Source organism: Tauraco erythrolophus, chromosome 13 (assembly GCF_009769465.1).
Source record: "Tauraco erythrolophus isolate bTauEry1 chromosome 13, bTauEry1.pri, whole genome shotgun sequence".
Classification (NCBI taxonomy): Eukaryota; Metazoa; Chordata; class Aves; order Musophagiformes; family Musophagidae; genus Tauraco; species Tauraco erythrolophus.
Genome location: NC_141477.1, coordinates 15132548 through 15150178, shown reverse-complemented (window position 1 = coordinate 15150178; position 17631 = coordinate 15132548).

The window sequence follows — 17631 nt, the reverse complement described above, 5'->3', positions numbered from 1 at the left end:
ACATGTGGGGTGTGGGTACCACGCAAATTTTCTCAAGATATGCTCTTTTCAATGTGGAAAAAGTGCTGGAATCTGGATTTGTACAGCATTAATTTACCTACCTCAGGAGGCTAACTTCACACTTTAAACCAGACACTGTATCTTATTTTAATTCAAAAGATCTGTGGGGGCATTCCTGTAATTTTAAAATCAGTGAGTCAGAATAAGGCAAATGCTGCAGCTGAAACTTTGGTGTAGATTGAAATTATAGGAATCTTTCACTTCTTATGTGTGCACAATTTACAGCCATTAAAAGTATATTAGTGTCGTAGAAAATGGGAAAATTGTTTGTTCCCTAAAGGTGTAAGGAAAATGATACTCCTCTTCTTCACAATAGGGAATTATTAATAAAGATAGAGAAGTGATCCCAGTCTGAAATACATGATGCTTTTAACATCGCTAAAAACAATGGTGATGTTCTGAATTGTTAATGGAAATACACAGATAAATATTTGTATCTTCTTTCCTTTATGAATGTTTGTAACATTAATAAGCCCATCAGTGAAGGAAATAGCCAAAAATCCAAAAAATCTCCATTACCACAGTGTCACAGTGTTCAGTGAGTTTCTCTTCACAGCCGCCCTGTGAGGTGGGATGAGGTCTTTCTCTTCGTTTTTGCCATTGGAGAATGCAGCCACTGAAAAGAGAGATATTTTTTTCTAACAATTACCTTGATACTTTCGCAAATCCCAGGTGGTGCTTAGCTGCCCCATTAATCACACGAAAACTCTGGAGTTTAATGACTTCCCCAACACTGCACAGGCTATACTTAGCAGATCGTGAGTTCGAACTAGCCTTTTGCAAGGCTGTGGTTACATTTCTAGCTGTTGGCCCGTTCTTTTTCACTTAGGTAGTGACATTCCAGCGTTTCAAGACCCACCTGCAGATGGGCACTAGGGAGAGTGGGCAGGCCTTTGTTAGAAGAAATTACCTGCCACTTGAGACCATTGATCACTATGCTTCAGCGCTGTCTGATGAGGCAAAGTTACGTGAATTTGGGGAACATAAAAGACAGTGTCGTTAGAAACAGCGTATTGCTGTAGGTGTAACAGGTAAGCCGGGCAACGGAAGGCTGCTGCAAGAAATGCATGCAACGTGGCAAAGCCCAGTCGGGTTGTTTTTGTGCAGGACTCCTTCCAGTCACTTGTCTCCAGAAATGAGGAGATGGTGGTGCCTCAGTCTGTGCACCAGTTGGTTCTTTCATGAGCTGCATGGCTTAAGTCTTCATTTGAAATATACAAAAGATGAAAGTTACTGAAGGCTTGTGAAAATGGTTTTATGGGCAGAGTGTGGCCCATTAAATAATGCAAAATCCCTCTGGAAGAACCCAAAAATCTGAGCCATGTCCCTTTGTTGGTTTAACTCATACACTCCTGTATCATGTATGTGTTTCTGGAAATGTCACCTTATATCTTTTGTCCAGTAGTTTCCAAGTTACATTGAAGACTTGAGCCATGTTTCCAAAAACCTTCCTTTCCTATCTTTATTTCAACAGTGGAAGTATGTAGAGATGCCAGTCCCACAAATGGTTAGAGAGCACGTGCCATACTGGTGGATATGTACAGCAGAGATGGGTTATATAAATCCGTATAGATTAAAAAGCAAGAAGTAACCGAGGGGCGTTGGGACTTTGTTGTCATGCTCAGGTCAAACTGCATGTTTACTGCTGCTTGTTTACAAGCTGACATTTTGCAAACGGGCTCACGCACGCTCCAGCCCATTCTCAGAGTTTGATGTGTCACCATGATACGCTATCTTAAGTGATTATTATGCTGTGGAAATATCTAAATAGCACTTAAATTTCTTCCGTGGTCCTAGGACTGAATTTGGCGCTTCTGCCAAATTATGTGGCAGACCAGGCGAATGGAGGATGGAAGATGGAAGGAAGTCCTGGGTGGATGGAAGATGGAAGGAAGCGAGACGTCATCCATAACCATGACTCACCTGGTGTAAGGGAAGAGGCTGCACTGCATGGATCAAGAAGCTTTTGGGCAGTGAGTTTCTGGCTGGAAGGGCTTGCTGATGTTGTGAAGCTGTGGTGTGCTGAGCCACTGAAGGAGGTCTGGGCAGTGCAAGATTGTGGTTCCCAGTTCTCCTGTGGAGCCAGGTCAGTGACTCACTATGTGGTGAGTCAGAAGATCTGTTTGGGAGCATGATTTCAGAAGAGCTGCCCATTTCTCAGGGTTTTCCTGTAGGGACCAGGGACCTCCTCCCTGAAGGCTCGGAAAAGCTCCAGCTCTTGTTCTTTATAATTGTCTGAGCCTCCTTGAGCCAGGTGCCAGCAGGAGGGCACATAGTTTTGGGGTGAAGACTAGTTGCCGTCAGCGTTGATAGTACTTGAACAAATGAGAACATTTTTGGGCAAATGATGTGAGGTCAGAAGTCTGAAAAAATTAGGCTGGATGAATCAGACTGCACTGAGACCATCTATTTATGTGTAACATTCCTGCAACCTCTTTCTGTATAATCAAATCTTAGATTTACAGGTTGTGTATCCTATGTAAACACTGAGCTGCAGATGAATGCTGGAGCGACCAAACACAAACTGCAGGCAAGGAGCACGATCAGAGCAATTTTTCCTCTTTAAATAGAAGGAGGAGCTGGCCCTACGTTACACTTAAAATAGAGTTTAGATGATTCCGGGTAATGGTGCAATGATGATTATATTACTTGACTAAATGCAGGAAAGGAAGGACTGTGCATCTGAGCTGACCATATGGGATATGTAAGGTCTGGCAGTGCAAACGTTTGGGTCAGTAGGGCTGAAATACCCCACTGTGATCCCTGGGACTAGTGAGAATAGGATAAATATGATGGACATTTCATGTAATAAGGTGGGGGTTTATTATCCACAAGCTGGATTCAGGGGAAAACTTCCATGTAAGGAGAGACTGAAAAGTCTGGGCCACCTAATAACTGGGATGATAATAAAGGAACTAGAATAAAGACTGTATGAAAATATTGAATAGCATGAAAACAGACGCTGTTTGCTCCTGTTTGCCCTTTCTCAAGAAGATATTGAAATGGGAAGATGCCACTTTGAAAATTAACTGGGGCCACTTGGGTTTTCAGAAACAAGCCCTATGATTAACCTGTCGCATTTACTGCCTCGAGGTTTAATTGAGGCCACAAGCTTAGCAGGGTTCCGGAAAGGATTAGACATTTATGTGGACCATGGGAACACCCACGAGTATCCGCGCTCTCTCGCCGTTCGCGAGTAACGGGGGCCGCGTGTTTAACGCGTGTGCTGCCCGCTCGCGGGAGGGACTTCGCGGGCCCGGGGAGCGGATTTAGCACCGGCCGCAGCCGCCGCTGCTGCGTGCGGAGGGCGGGAGCGCGGCGGCTGCAGCGCGGGGCGGCGCCAGCAGGTGGCGGCGTCTCCCGCCGCTCCGCTCCGCGCCGTTCCCCGCTGCTCCGCACCGTCCCCCGCCGCTCCGCGCCGTTCCGCCCCGCCCCGCCCCGCCCCGCTCCGCTCCGCGCCATTCCGCACCGTCCCTGCCGGTCCGTCCGTTCCGCACCGTCCCGCTCCGCTCCGCGCCATTCCGCGCCGTCCCGCTCCGTTCCGCACCGTCCCCCGCCGCTCCGCGCCGCGGGCTGCCCGCAGCCGGCTGCCCCCGGCCGGCGGCGCTGGGCTCTCCGCAGCTCGGAGGGTCCCTGTGCTGGCCGCGTACAGATAATTAACACAAACAGGTCCCGCCGGTGAACTAACGGGGCTTGCAAACAGTTTTAAATCTGATTTTTAAGTGCTAAACTCAGATTTTCTACTTCGGCTGGAGAATCAGCTAGAAATGATAACACTAATGAAAGTGATTTTTCTCTTATGGATATGGTAACATTTAAAACTGAATCTAAATAAAAAATGAACCAATGTATCACTTGTATTCCTGCTTCTTTTCTGTTTCTCCTGGTTTATGAATACCATTGGAACCTGAGAATAGCAGAGACTACCAGGAACAACAGCTGCCTCAGAGACAATTCAGCTTGTTGAAGATGTCCTAAACATTAATTTGCAGATACAGGTAGACACGAGTTCCTAGAGGTGCAGCATTGCAGTTCCTGTTGTGAGACATGGATGTTATTACAAATGGTTCCTAAGAGGTCAGTTGTCCAAAATGAGTGCTCACTGCCCATGACTGGCTGGCTGGCTGCTGGACTTGCTTGACGTAGCACTTTGGCCATGAAGCCTTGTGCAGGGCCATCAGGCTGTGCGGGGGATCCCTGCCATGACCCCTGTGAGCTGTGTCCTGGGCCCAGCCAGAGCAAACGTGTACAGTACAGGTATCTTTTACCTCTAATCAATCTACCTCTCTATCTTGCAAGTATTGACTAACTCTAAGGGCAGGAGCAGTAAAATATTGGACAAGGGTTAGTTCCTGAGAGAACGTTATGTCGTTACGCTGTCTTTAGACGAAGACTGAAGACAGTAATCAAAAGGGCTATTTTTAACCATGGGGGTTGATTTATTTGTTTTTCTTGTACAGCTATTGCACCTGGAGCTGCTGATGATGGCTTGATTAATTCTCAGTGGTTTTTTTTCCTCCACCTTCCTCCACAGGACTCTTCTGACTGGCATGAAGTTGCGTTGTGGCAGGGGCAGCCACTGGGCAATCCCCTGCAGCCCCAAGTAAAAGCAGCTTTGGGCCTGTCAGCAAGGGCAGGGGTCCTGGAGCCCCGTCTGAATTTGTGAAGTGGGTGATAACGTGTGGGGGTAAGTCAGCTGGGAGGGTTTTTCTGTTCCTTCTGTTCCTTCTGTAAGTGTGAGTAGACATGTGTAGCTGAGCTAGCTGAAGGCCACCTACCCCATGTATGGTGAGCAATGTAGTGAATGGTAGATAGTGGCCACTACTGGTCGCAAAGCTCTCCCAAAAAAGTGAATACATTGGTGGTGATTATTATCCAGCCTATGCTGGATAATGTGCTGCCATCATATCCGTGTTTCTGGCTGTACCACAGCTTGTTTAAAGCCAGCCTGAGTAACCGTGCAACATTATTATACTGACTTTGTAGCCCTATGCCGAAGGAAAAAGAGCAACCCTGAGATTTCTCAATTCTTTTTCATCTATGAGCTTTGGGCAGATGCTGAGGAAACTCTCTTTCTCTTTGAGCTTGTTACCTGCAGTGCAGGGTAGAGGGTGAGATGGAGTTTCCCTGCCAGATCCTGGGGCCTGAATCTGCCATATCTGGACCTATCAACTTCCCAGACAGATACCTGTCCTCAGTCTTGTAGCAGCGCTTAATGCTAAGTAAATTAAAGGCTACACAGCTATTGGAGCACTCTGGGAACATAGAAGGAACCAAGATTTTCAAAAGCGCCTGTGGATTTTGAAATCTCAGACTTCAGGCATCTGTCCGGAGAAAGCCCAGGGAAACCCAGTGGCAAACCTGCACCAAAGCAACCACTTCTGTAAAACCAGTGCTGCTAGTGTGTCTGCCCCATCCAGAAGCATTCTCAAAATATTCTGCTTCCAAGGATTTTCTAAATATTCTCAATTCTTCCCCACTGTAATTCACACCTTATTTTTTTCCCTGCTGTGTGACTCAGTAACAGTCACCTCCTTTTTTTATTTTTCCTAGTTAAAGGTCAACCTGAGCTGTGTATTACAGATGAAAGGATGCAGCCCAAAGCCAGCCTAGGGGCCCAGTTTGTGTTGTGGATCTCTCTTGAGGACCCTTCTGTTTGCAAGTGTGTACCTCGCAACTTCTGAGAAGCCTACAGAGATTGCTATTGTTTAGGATAAGTTCTGTTGAATTTATTATTCCTCTAGTAATTTTTTTTTTTTCATATTTCCCTCACAGAACCTGGCCACTTTCAGGCTGTAGTTTTGAGCCTACTGGGTGCCAAGTATCAGGAATGACTTTTTGTCCTCAAAACTGAAGAGACATTTCCCACCAGTGCAGATGAAGGTGTCTCTCTTCCCTCCAAGGACATAGAAGAGGAGAGGGCGGAAAGTGAGCTAAATTCTGTTCTCACACTTAAAGGTAAAAAATTGCTGGATTTTGTCCATTCACACGTTTTTTAAAAACTAATCTTGAGGGATCCGATCTAATGTACTTGAGCAAATGGTAGGTAGACACAGTGGAAGGGAATTCAAGGGCGGTTGCACTAAGCCCTAAATGTAAATAAAACTGAGGAGATAATATAAAAAAGGACTGTCTCCTACTGAAACCAACCCTCAAAGTGACAGAACCTCTACAGGACATGTTCACCATCCTCATTTTTCTCCGTAGCTCTTGTTTTCACCAAGGTTGCCAGGTGGATGTTTACTTCCAAAGCAGATGTCTCCTTCCCCCTGCCTGAATCCCACTGCCTGTGGACAGGATGGCTGCTAGCACAGTCGAAACACCTGGTTCCCCCCATGATTAACGCTCAGAGCTGTATCAGTCTGTGGCTCTGTGGGCTGAATCTGAAGCATCGCCATGTGTGTCTTTATTTTAGTTTCCAGACAGACTATGCCGATATGGGTGGTAGAAACATTATATATACTTTTGAGATGCAAACCTATAAAGAGAATGCACCAAAATCTACTAACCTTGTATCAGTTGTAAATAAGGAAATGTATCTCATGTCTCTTTTTATTCTTTTGAAGGGATTTTATCTATAAATTGAGAATGTTAAGGGAGTTTACCTCACTGCAGGTGTACCTAGCGCGTTCATTGTGGTGGAGCACAGATTGCACCATGATTTTAGAAGAGGCTGCTCTTTAAAGAGGAAAGACGCAAAACAACAGGCACGTTCGTATAATAGATCGTCATTTAAGGTAACACATTCTGCCTGACGTGTACTGTTTTGCACGTTTTGAATTGTCTCCTGCCAAAATATCCAGGCGTGCAGGGGGAACCCCCGTTGGGAACACAGGACAGATGGATCCGAATCCAGCCATGAAACTCCCTGGGGCCAGCAGTGTGATGTTAATGATCACACCACAGTCAGATGTAAAACATACCTTTGTGTAGCTCAGTGTAAACAGCAACTCCGGTATTATGATGTAAATGAGAAACCAGCAAGAGCTGATGTGTGAATGCAAGCACAGCAAGGTGCTCTGCCAGGGAGCACCAAGCACAGTGCAAGGGGAAATTCTGCACCGTGGAGTTAAAACGTGGACTCAGTTCATGGTAGAGATAAACTTTAAATACTGCTTGGGCTGATGCAGAAGGGAGGGACCTCACCAAGCTGTACCTGATCCCAGCTGAGGTTCTGGTAGGGCTATGGACAGGTTACAATTAGGCCTGGGTTCCTGGACTCACCAGTTAAGAGCTGGAAGATGGGTCAGGGTCCAACGAGAAGATAGAAAACACAAGTAAGCCGAATTCTAATATACCCTGCAGTCCACCTTCCTGCTCAAATCAGGACCAACTTTGAAGTTTGGCAATGTTGCTCAGGACTTTGGCTGATTTTCAGGTATCTCCAAGAATGGAGATACCTCTCTGGCAGGTTTGTTCTTCGTGGTGAAAACATTTTCTGTAACATTCAGTAAGTCTAAAATGGCTCCATGGATGGAAGGCATGAAAGCTGAGAGCCTGACACAGGCAGTCATTAAGAGGGCTCGAGGGGGTATCCAAAAGTGCATAATGCGCAGCTGGGTCCTCCACTTTATTTCCGAAAGCCCTGGTGCCCCTTTGGAAGCTCTGCCCTGTGTGAATAGCAGCAGCTTGCCTGCCAGACATGATTTGCGTTGGGTCCTTGCAAAACAAAAGGTGCGGTCGGAGAGTGTGGTGTCACCAATGTAATTTAAAAATTTGCTGGGCAGCGGGACCGGTGCTGTGTCTGCTGCTGGCTTTATTGTAACAGTGATGTGCCTCTTTGTCCCAGAGTTCCCCATCCTCTTCCTCTCATCTCTAGCAATGAAGTGAAGGGCTTGCTGGGAAGCTGAGCTTGAAGCTAGAGGAGGTCATACTTAACTAACCTCCTGGAGTTCTTTGAAGATATTACTGCCAGGCTAGATAAGGGGAATTCAGCAGTGCGCTTAGAGTTTCAAAGAGCATTTCACAAAGTTCCACATCAGAGATTAATAGCTAAGGCAAAAGGTAAGGGAAGAGGAGGTAATAGAGGCTGTTGGATCAAAACCGGCTCAAGGGCAGGTATGAGACAATAAGCACAGATGAAAACTTTTCAAGCTGGCAGAAGGCTGTTCTTGGGACTGTTTCAGGACCTCTGTACTGTGTAATCCAGACAGCACAAAGGTGCCCCACCATGCTTAGGTTTGGCACCGCCAGCAGCAAAGCATCCTACCTAGACCCCCTTCTGACTTCCCAGCCGGATCAGCCAGGAGCCCTTTCGTGTCTCCGTTGGGTGGGAGCAGTTGTTGGCATGAGTCTGGAGTCACTGGTGTCGCTGGAGCCATGGCAAGCGGCTGCCAGCGCTGCTGTGCTGCCACGTGTTTCAGAGCAGTCGGTCTGTTTGTTGGGCTTTGGAAACAGTGAGCCTGGTCCTCAGAAACACTGTGTAAATGTTGAAGCTGCTGATGCCTGAGAAGTTACTCCAGCTTTGCAGTGGGCTGAGGGAAGAGATAATTTGCTGTAAGGTCTCCCCGAGACTGGGCACAACCTAAGCAGATTCACAGGGGCCAAAATCTCTTCAATGACAGTAAAAAGGCAAGCAAGAGAGAAGGCTGCATTAATGGAGGAACAGAATAAAAACCAAAAGAGGCCATATGTCTGTTGCTGTAGAAGGCGTTAGATCCCACCTGGAATATCGTCAGTGATGTTGGCCTCTGTACCAGTGTGCTGCAGCATAAGGCAGCAAAGAGCAGCCCTGCGAAGCCCAGCCTGTGAGCAAAGGTGAGAGCACTGGGGCTTCCTCCACAGGCTTCCACCCACTCTGTCCATTCATCATCTAAAGAGGGAATCTGAGGAGCACAGAGTTTCCCTTTAAGCTCTAACAGAGGTTGGGAATGTTGAAGTCAGTTATATTTTTCTCCAAAGTAGTTATTTCTCTCTGTCGTTCTCTTGCTCTCTTCCCTCCATCTCTTATTTCTCTTTTAGTTTTTCCTCTTTCTTTTCCCTCTTTCCCTCCTACTCCCAGTCTGGGGGTTGGTTTGTCTTTCCCTAATGTATCGCTTCTCTTCCACTCCTGCCCAGGAAGTGAGACTGTTTAGCCACCTTGCTTCTTCTGACTCCTGAAGTAGCCCCATGTCCCTGAAGGGAGATACTTTCAGTAGTACAAGTTTTGCAGACTGTGCAGGAGGGTGAACAACACTTTTTTTTTCCCCGTAGATTTGCATGAAAAGAAATCAAAGTTGTTACTGTGGAAGAGGAGAAGCTCAGCCACCAAACTGAAGGCAGGGCATGGAATATTACACAAACTGACCTTCGAAACTCTCAGATGTGGCTTTCCTTCCACACTCAAAGGAGTCCGCAGTGCTATGGCTGTTTCCAATCATAAAATTGCAGTACGAGAATCTTCCTTTGTTTTCACTGGTGTACATTCACAGCAAGTTCAGCAAGTTGCTCTGAATTTACCCAGCTATAGAGGACAGCTGATTTCATTTGAGCTGTACAAGAAACAGTCTTATTTTGCTTTCCCTTGGTTATGGTAAGCTTGTCAATCAATGCCCAGAGCCAGTCGACGCAACACAGTTGTGTCAGGTAAGAAATACACTTGACAAACTGTCATAATACCCATTTCTTCTGCTCTTCTCTTAACCAGCCCTGACCACTGGAGGAAGGCTGAGCATTGTAGGCTTGTATGTACCTTAAGCTGTTAGTTATAAATCGCAATCATGACAGCAACTTAAATGACAGCAGTTAATATTTCTCTAAAATAGTGCTTGTTTTTCCTCTTCATTAACTGATAAAACAATCAACAGGCTGATGCACAAGATGATAAAATAGGTGTCTAATAAGAAAAGGAAAACTTGTTATTATTCTCGCCGTTTAAATCCCCTGGAGCAGAATTGGCTATTGCTATAAAATCTGTGGAATTATCCTTGGTATTTTAACTTGCCAAACCAACCTTTTATCCCTTTAAATTCAGGTCTTTGGAGTAACATGCCAAAATAATCTCTTGGCACCACTGAGGTGAGGATCCACGTTGTGCTGCTCATGTAACTTCCTTGCTCATAGAACCATTCATCCTGAAAAGATTTTGTCTGGGGACTTGTGCTTTTAACTTTTTAGCTGCTTTTGAAAATAAAGCCTTGCTATCTTGTGGGAAACGGTCATGCCATAATGTGCCATGACAATGGTTGTTGTGGAGAGTGTGAAGAAACATTTAAATAGAAATTACAGCTAGAAATGAAGGCGTGTAAGGAAAAGCCAAATGATAGGATTTACCTTCCAAATCTTAAGGGCAAAGAGAGTCATTTGGCCCTTTTCTTGGATGTAGCTGGGCAAGGGAAAGAAATGCCGAGTCTCATATGATCTTAATTACACGCTGTGGGTGCCAGCAACTTTCAGGGTACGTGTGGATTCTTGACTGAGGCTCAGTGTGTGAACTTTGTCACTAGAGGAGTATGTCACACACAGAGCTGGGACATGAGCCATCATTCACAATTCAAACAAACCCCAAGCCCTTCAGAGATTGAAAAGAAACGTTCAGTTAGCCATAAAAACTGTGGCATGATTCTCCATACCCTAGTGCCCTTTGGGAACGGAATTACTTCAAGCTCCAAAGTCAGGCCCTTCTTGTGAGGCTTTTTGACTAGACTGGAACCATCAACTATTCAAACCATTGTGCAAAATCCTGCTCTTTCGCAACTCCCAGACGTTTTTTTTCTAGACCAGGAGCACTGTAATTCTAGGCTATAGATGCAAGTCCACAATCTCTCTCTGAAACATTCCACTTGATTTCTGGAGTGTCTCAGCAGAGGATGACTTTGGACATGACAAGGGTCTGGAGGGACAAGATACCTTGCCATGGGATGGAGCTGACAGTGGAGCAAAGGGGCAGGTGCTGGGTGCAGTATGCTGTGATTGTTACTGGCTGCAGCAAAAGTGCCTGTTCCTCATGGAAGTTTCAACAAGAAGATCTAGGTGGAAGAGATGATGTTTGGAACACTTTGGTTTTGCAGATATTTGGCCTTTGGATTGTGTGTTAACAGAAGGCCTGCAAGACTTCACCTGTCTGGGTATAAGCCATGCAGTGGGTTGTGCAGCAACCCTTGACCATGAGAAATGGTACAGCTGCCTCCATCCTCCCACTTAGAGCCACCTGAGCTTCAATGAGACAGACAGGTCTCATCCTTACCTGCAGGACTTGTCCTAGTTTGCTCTTACAAAGGGAATGTTGTTGTGAGGAGCAACTTCTGAATTTCAGCAGGAAAGTGTCCTTCATGTCGCCTCTAGAAGTGAAGTTAGGCTGGCTTCGTGTTCCTACCTGAGCTGTGTCTGGGAGGAGGAGGGCTCGGAGGAGTGTTTGCATGCTCCTCTGAGATCACATCTCAGCAGAAAGTGTAAACAACTGGGGGGATGTTCCTGTGACCAGCTGTGTGCTAGCAAAATTACTGCTCTCATGGTCAGCAATAAAGGTTTTGCTGCTGCTCAGAAATATACTGAAAGTTCAGACCAGAATGAAAATCAGTTCTGCACGTGGTTGTTCGCATTGCATCCTCTTTTCTGTGCATGAGGGCTCTTTGTGCTGTCTTCAGGGGGAGAAAGTCTGCTGTGGAAATCTACCATGTCCCAGCAGTTTAGTAGAATTACAGGGAACGTGCTTACTTACCTAAAAGAACAAATGTGAACATATGGAGATAGCCTTTTTTTTCTTAACCTTAGGAAGTACTAGCAAAGATTTTCATGTTTGTAAATTGTCATTTTCTTAGATCAAAGCCTTATGGAAAATTCAAACATTTTAAAATGAAAGACGTGATGGAAACTGTTGCAGCTCTGATCCTCACTGCTTGAAAAGCGGAGGTAACAGCAGAGGAGGAAAGTAAGCACCGAAGGTCAGGTATGAGCCACCAGAAAAATTATGGGGCCTCATCAGGTTTTCTTTGGCTTCCAGAGGTCTCTACCTATCCTTCCAGGCAAGAGAGTCCTTTCTTCATTGGCTCTTGTGTGGATCTGTCCTCTGACAGCTGAATCAATTGCTCTTCTCAGAAGTGACCAACCATGAGAATAACATCTTTGCTCGTGAGGAACATATCTGGGCAAACACTATTATATTTCTTTATCCTGCCTGCTCCAACTCTTGGCTCCTTTTAACTGGGAGGGGAAGAGATTGGCATTTTAGTGTATGAAATGCCAGCTGGGATCAAATCAATGCCATTGATTTCATCTTGCGCCTCCAAAGAGCTAGGATTTTTCCTTTTAATTTTTTTTTTTTTTCCCCTCTGGCTCTATTCTTTGAGAAGTAGAAGAGTGAAACAAAGGCGTTGAGTGCTGCCAGTGGTCCTCCGGCAAAGAGGCCAGAGCCAGAACTGCAGAGCCCTGTGTGAGTTTGAATAGCTTTACTCTTGCTGGACTAAATCAGGTTTGGATGTAGGAACTCGATTTTCACTTTCTGGATTGGTTTGATTCACTGTTTGTGAGCCCTAACAGGATAGAGTACTCTTGCTTGCTGGTACCAGTTCTACAGCCGGCCCAGGGCTAGGTGCCCAGCTGGTGTAGTTGACAGCATACTTTAGAGGGTTATGCTAGTTTACAGTTGCTGACATTATGTCTCTATATGTTTTTTTTGACAGATTACAGTTGTTTAACTGACTGTTTAAAGCAGTCACCAGTGACTTTTTTCGTAGCCAGAGTGAGCCCTTGGCAGCAGCAGGGGTGGCAAGTTGTCAGTACAGCCCATCGCTCTCATGGAGCAGGTAGCAAGGGTGGGAGGAGGGTGCTGCACTCATCGCTGCTGTGCTCCCTGCTACGACACAGCCTGTAAATCCTGATGTGGAGCAGCCGTGGTTTATCAGCTTAAGGCCTGTGCTAAAGTCACGTGAAGGTCTTCTTCTGAAAGGAGGAGAAGGACTTGGGAGTGTTGGTTGATGAGAAGCTCAGCATGAGCCGGCAATGTGTGCTGGCAGCCCAGAAAGCCAACCGTATCGTGGGCTGTATAAAAAGAAGCGTGGCCAGCAGGTCAAGGGAGGTGATTCTGCCCCTCTACTCTTGGGAGACCCCACCTGGAATACTGCGTACAGCTTTGGGGCCTCCAACAGAAGGAGGACATGGAGCTGTTGGAGTGAGTCCAGAGGAGGGCCATGAAGATGATCTGAGGGCTGGAGCACCTCTCCTATGAAGACAGGTTGAGAGAGTTGAGGTTGTTCAGCCCAGAGAAATGAAGGCTCTGGCGAGACCTTCTAGCAGCCTTTGAGTACCTAAAGGGACCCACAAGAAAGCTGAAGAGGGGCTTTTTGCAGGGACATGTAGTGATAGGACAAGGGGCAATGGCTTTAAACTGGAAGAGGGGAGATTTAGATTAGATCTAAGGAAAAAATTTTTTACAATGAGGATGTTGAAACACTGGAACAGATTGCCCAGAGCAGTCGTGGAAGCCCCGTCCCTGGAAGCGTTCAAGGTCAGGTTGGATGAGGCTTTGAGCAACCAGATCTAGTGGAAACTGTCCCTGCCTATGGCAGGGAGGTTGGAACTAGATGATCTTTAAGGTCCCTTTCAATCCAAACCGTTGTATGATTCCATAGACCCAGTAATTCACGAAGTATCAGAGGGCAGAGAAGGGCAATTCCTAGTGAGGCAACTCTAGTAAAATATAAATGGAAAGATGTAAACTTGATAATGCAAATGACTTTACTTTCCTTTTTATACAGCATATGTCGTTTGACCTAGGAGAAAGAATAATATGATAGAAATTGAGATCAGTTTGAGGGGAAAAAAATAAAGTAGTTTAAAAATAAAACACAAATAGCAGCTACTTGAATTATATTTCTAATATATCAGTGTTGACAACTCTCTCCTTCCCTCGGTTGAGCCAGGAATCTTATGGAAGTGTCTGGTAAAGAAGAGCTGTTTCCTGAGGAGAGACGGGAGGGAACAGAGGTGATGGAGAGGCAGAGATAATACCACTACATGTCAGCGTGTGCCCTGGGCAGGAACGGTCTTTGGAGAAGTGCGAGGGGGTGTGGATGGTGTCACTGTGCAGGCACATGGAGGGGCTTGGGGTCAGATGGTCTCACTGTTGATCGCAGTGAGTAATGCTGTTCTGCAGTTAGGAACTCTATCCGAATGGGGTAGAATAAAGAATATTAGAATACATAGAGTGAAGCAGTCCAAAATTGTGTTCTTTCTATAGTCCGGATCCATGTTTGGAGTGAGCTTTCTGGGTGGCATTAGACTGGCAGTTGGTGACCTGTTCTTATTTTAGCTAGATGAGGAGCTGAGCTTAGTGTGTAAGGTTGGTGGGTTACGTCCTTTTGATATAAATGCGAAGCAAGTTTCTCACTCTGTAGGCTCAGTCAGTGGGGAAAAACACTACCTAGAAAAAAAAGAAGAAAAGATCCTGACTTTTCAGTCCAGCAGCTAGTGGTTTTGGACTGTCAAGCTTGGGCTGTTCAGCCAAGACTGTGTGCTTAGGTCTGATGTGCAGCAAGGAGTAAACACCTCCTTGTCAACAACAAGACGTCTTTGATAGGGACTTAAGTGGAATGCAAAAATTAAGGCATTCCTTCATCTTTTGTGACCAGTTAAGCTGGAACAGGCGTAATATCACTGGGAGAAGAACTGGACGTGCTTTCCTTTGTGTGTGAGGAGCTCTGCCTTTGGCTGCCTGGTGCCAGGAGCCCGAGTAGGCACGCTGCAGCTCCCCAGTGCTTGCTGTGCCCTGTCCACAGTATGCTGTAGAGCAAATAACACATTTTTATTTTTGTACAAATGTGCATAACTTCATCCATTTCTTGTGGCTGCTCTGACAGGAAAAGGAAATTTATGACGCACATCACCCATTTATTTGGCACAGGCAGTGTTTATTGCTGAGGGAGGCATTCTCATGGAATTGATTGCACAATTTCCTCTTGGTGTACTGTTTTCAAGTAATATCCCAAGACCTCTGTGTACTAAGATACAGGGACACTTCTTTAAGGCCTGCAGAATACTACAGCAGAGGAAAAAAAAAGCCACACAGTGGAAAATATAACAGAAAAATATAATTTTAATTACACTGTAAATCTGGAGCTTTCTCCACTCTTCTGGGAGTCTCTGTGGAAACACCCATTCCCAACAGGTTAAATTTCTAGGTTTCTCCACAGAACTAAGAACAGCTTTGGTTTTTATGGCTGTTTCATTTTCACAGGTATAAAAGGTGGTTTTGGTCCAGTGTTGGTTCTTGTTCATGCTTTAGTCATGCCAGGATTATGGACATGTATTGGGGAAGAAAGTGTATGTTTTGGAAAAAGAGAAAGGTATATTCTTAGCGTGATGGCTTGCTGAAAGGGTGGGATTGTTGCTTGTGCCAACAGGCAGAGAGGGGTTGTCATGGTTTAAGCCGGCCAGCAACTAAACGCCACGAAGCTGCTCACTCACTCTCCTACATCCCCAGGGATGGGGTAAGAGAATTAAAGGGGAAAAGGGAAGGAGACTCGTGGGTTGAGATAAGAACAGTTTAATAATAATATAAAGTTAAAAGTAATAATGATAAACCAACAATAATAATATATGAAAAAATATGAAATGGTAATAATATATACAAACAAGTGATGCACAGTGTAGTTGCTCACCACCTGGTGACCAACGTGTGTCCCGCCCCAGCAAGCGATCCCCAAACAGATAAGCCCCGACACTGCAATTCCGGACTCATAAGGGGCCTGAAAAGAGATCGAGAGAGAGAGAGACAGAACTCCAAGAGAGAGTCCCACAGAAGAGAGTCCTCAGAAGAGAGAACTTCTTGGTCAACCCTCACCTATATATTGGGTATGACACTACACGAAATGGAATATTCCATTGGCCAATTTAGCCCTTGATCCTAAATCTAGTTTCAAATCACAAGGATCGCTGGGGGCCCTTTGTCCCTTCCCCCCAGCCTGTTGTGCTCCTGCACACTGGCAAAACACGGGAAGCTGGAAGGTCCTTGATGTCTCAGCACCAACTATAAACATCAATGCGCTATCAACATTCTTCTCATAACAAATCCCAGACTAAATCCAAAACACAGAGCTCTTCTAGCTGCTAAAAAAACCCCTTAACTCTGTCCTAGTCAAAAACAGGACAGGAGTTGAAGCTATTAATGTCACAAAAGGAAGAAGAGGGGTCGTTGCCTTGATCCAAAGGACTGTGCGACAGTGTATATCTTGAACACCATGAATGGCACACAGTGGAGAAAGAGAAACATCTGTCCTGGGAAAGTGTAGCTCTTGTTAAATTTTTTTTTAGTTATTTTTATCTGCCCATGCACAATCATTTGTATCAGAGCTTCAGTATAACAGTTGTCTCATTTATACGTGGAAAAACATAGAGTTGGATGCTTGCACAAGAATAAGTGCTTGGTGATGGCACTGGTTACAAGTAATTATGGACTGAAGATTGCAACCAGAAAATTTAGAGCTCTTTTTTGAAAAGATGGCTCAACATGTAGGGATGGAAGAACAGTGGTGCATAACAGCAGTTACAGGCAATAGATTCTGTTCCCTTCCGCTCTGTAGGAAACACCAGTGACAACCCCATGTGTATCTGCACCCGGAAAGTGCACATCTGCTTACAGAAGAGTTGCCTGATTAATAACTCTTTTATTTTTTCTTTCCTGGCTGCCTGGTGAAGGGCTCCTCACCTGCATCACTCTCCTAAAATGTCAGAGGGAGGTTTGGCAGCCAGCACAGCTTTAATTTTAGCATTTCACTTCTGCAATGACTCTGTCGCGTTTCTGCTAACATCCCCGTGGTTCTTTCAGGCTCCAGAAGAAAGTGATCTCCTCCTAAACTTCTGTTTTCACACTTCGGAACAGCAGCTACCGCTTCCCAGGCTCTCGATGCTCCTCCTCAGGGCCCGAAGCCGGGGACCAGCGTGAGCACTAAGCGGGATGTTCTGCAGCTCCCAGGTTGACGGTCGTGGCAGTGGTTTGCGCTCCGTGTTTGTTAGTAGCACAGAGGTAGTCGGCTCACGGGTAATGGCCTTTTGTACGTGCTGACCTCTGAACCAGCAACAAGGCTCAAACCTCAGAGGAGGCCAGTGATTAATCAAGTCAGGGATCAACTGTGACTTGGTCTTTAGATCCCCAGCTGAGGTTGTGTCCGTGGCTGATTAAAAGAGGAAAATATATTTAGCTATTTACAGCCGTACCGCCATCTGACTGAGGACAAGGCACCATGGATAAATGTATTTATGTTTGTTAGATGTGCAAATTGTGGTTCCTTTGAAAACCTCCCAGTTTATCATAAAGCCTCAGAAAGCACATGGCTGGCTGTCGACGCTAGAGGACTTCCTGAGACTACGCCGTGGAAGTCGTCGCTTGGAGTATTCAACATAGGCTAGCATGTCCACGAGGGAAAAAAGCCCAGACTTTGCCATCTGCACATGAAAGACTAAAGGTGGCTTTAAGCAGTCCTCTGTAGGAGATAATTTTCTCCCTCCAGTTAGGTTACGCTTTCTAGATGCCGTGCTTCAGAAGACTACAGCGTTCCCAAGCCCAGCTCTACAGTCAGTGGTGAACAGAACACGTAAACTTTATATTGCTAATATATTTCACAGTGCTGTGTGATATTAGCAAACTCCAAATAGCTG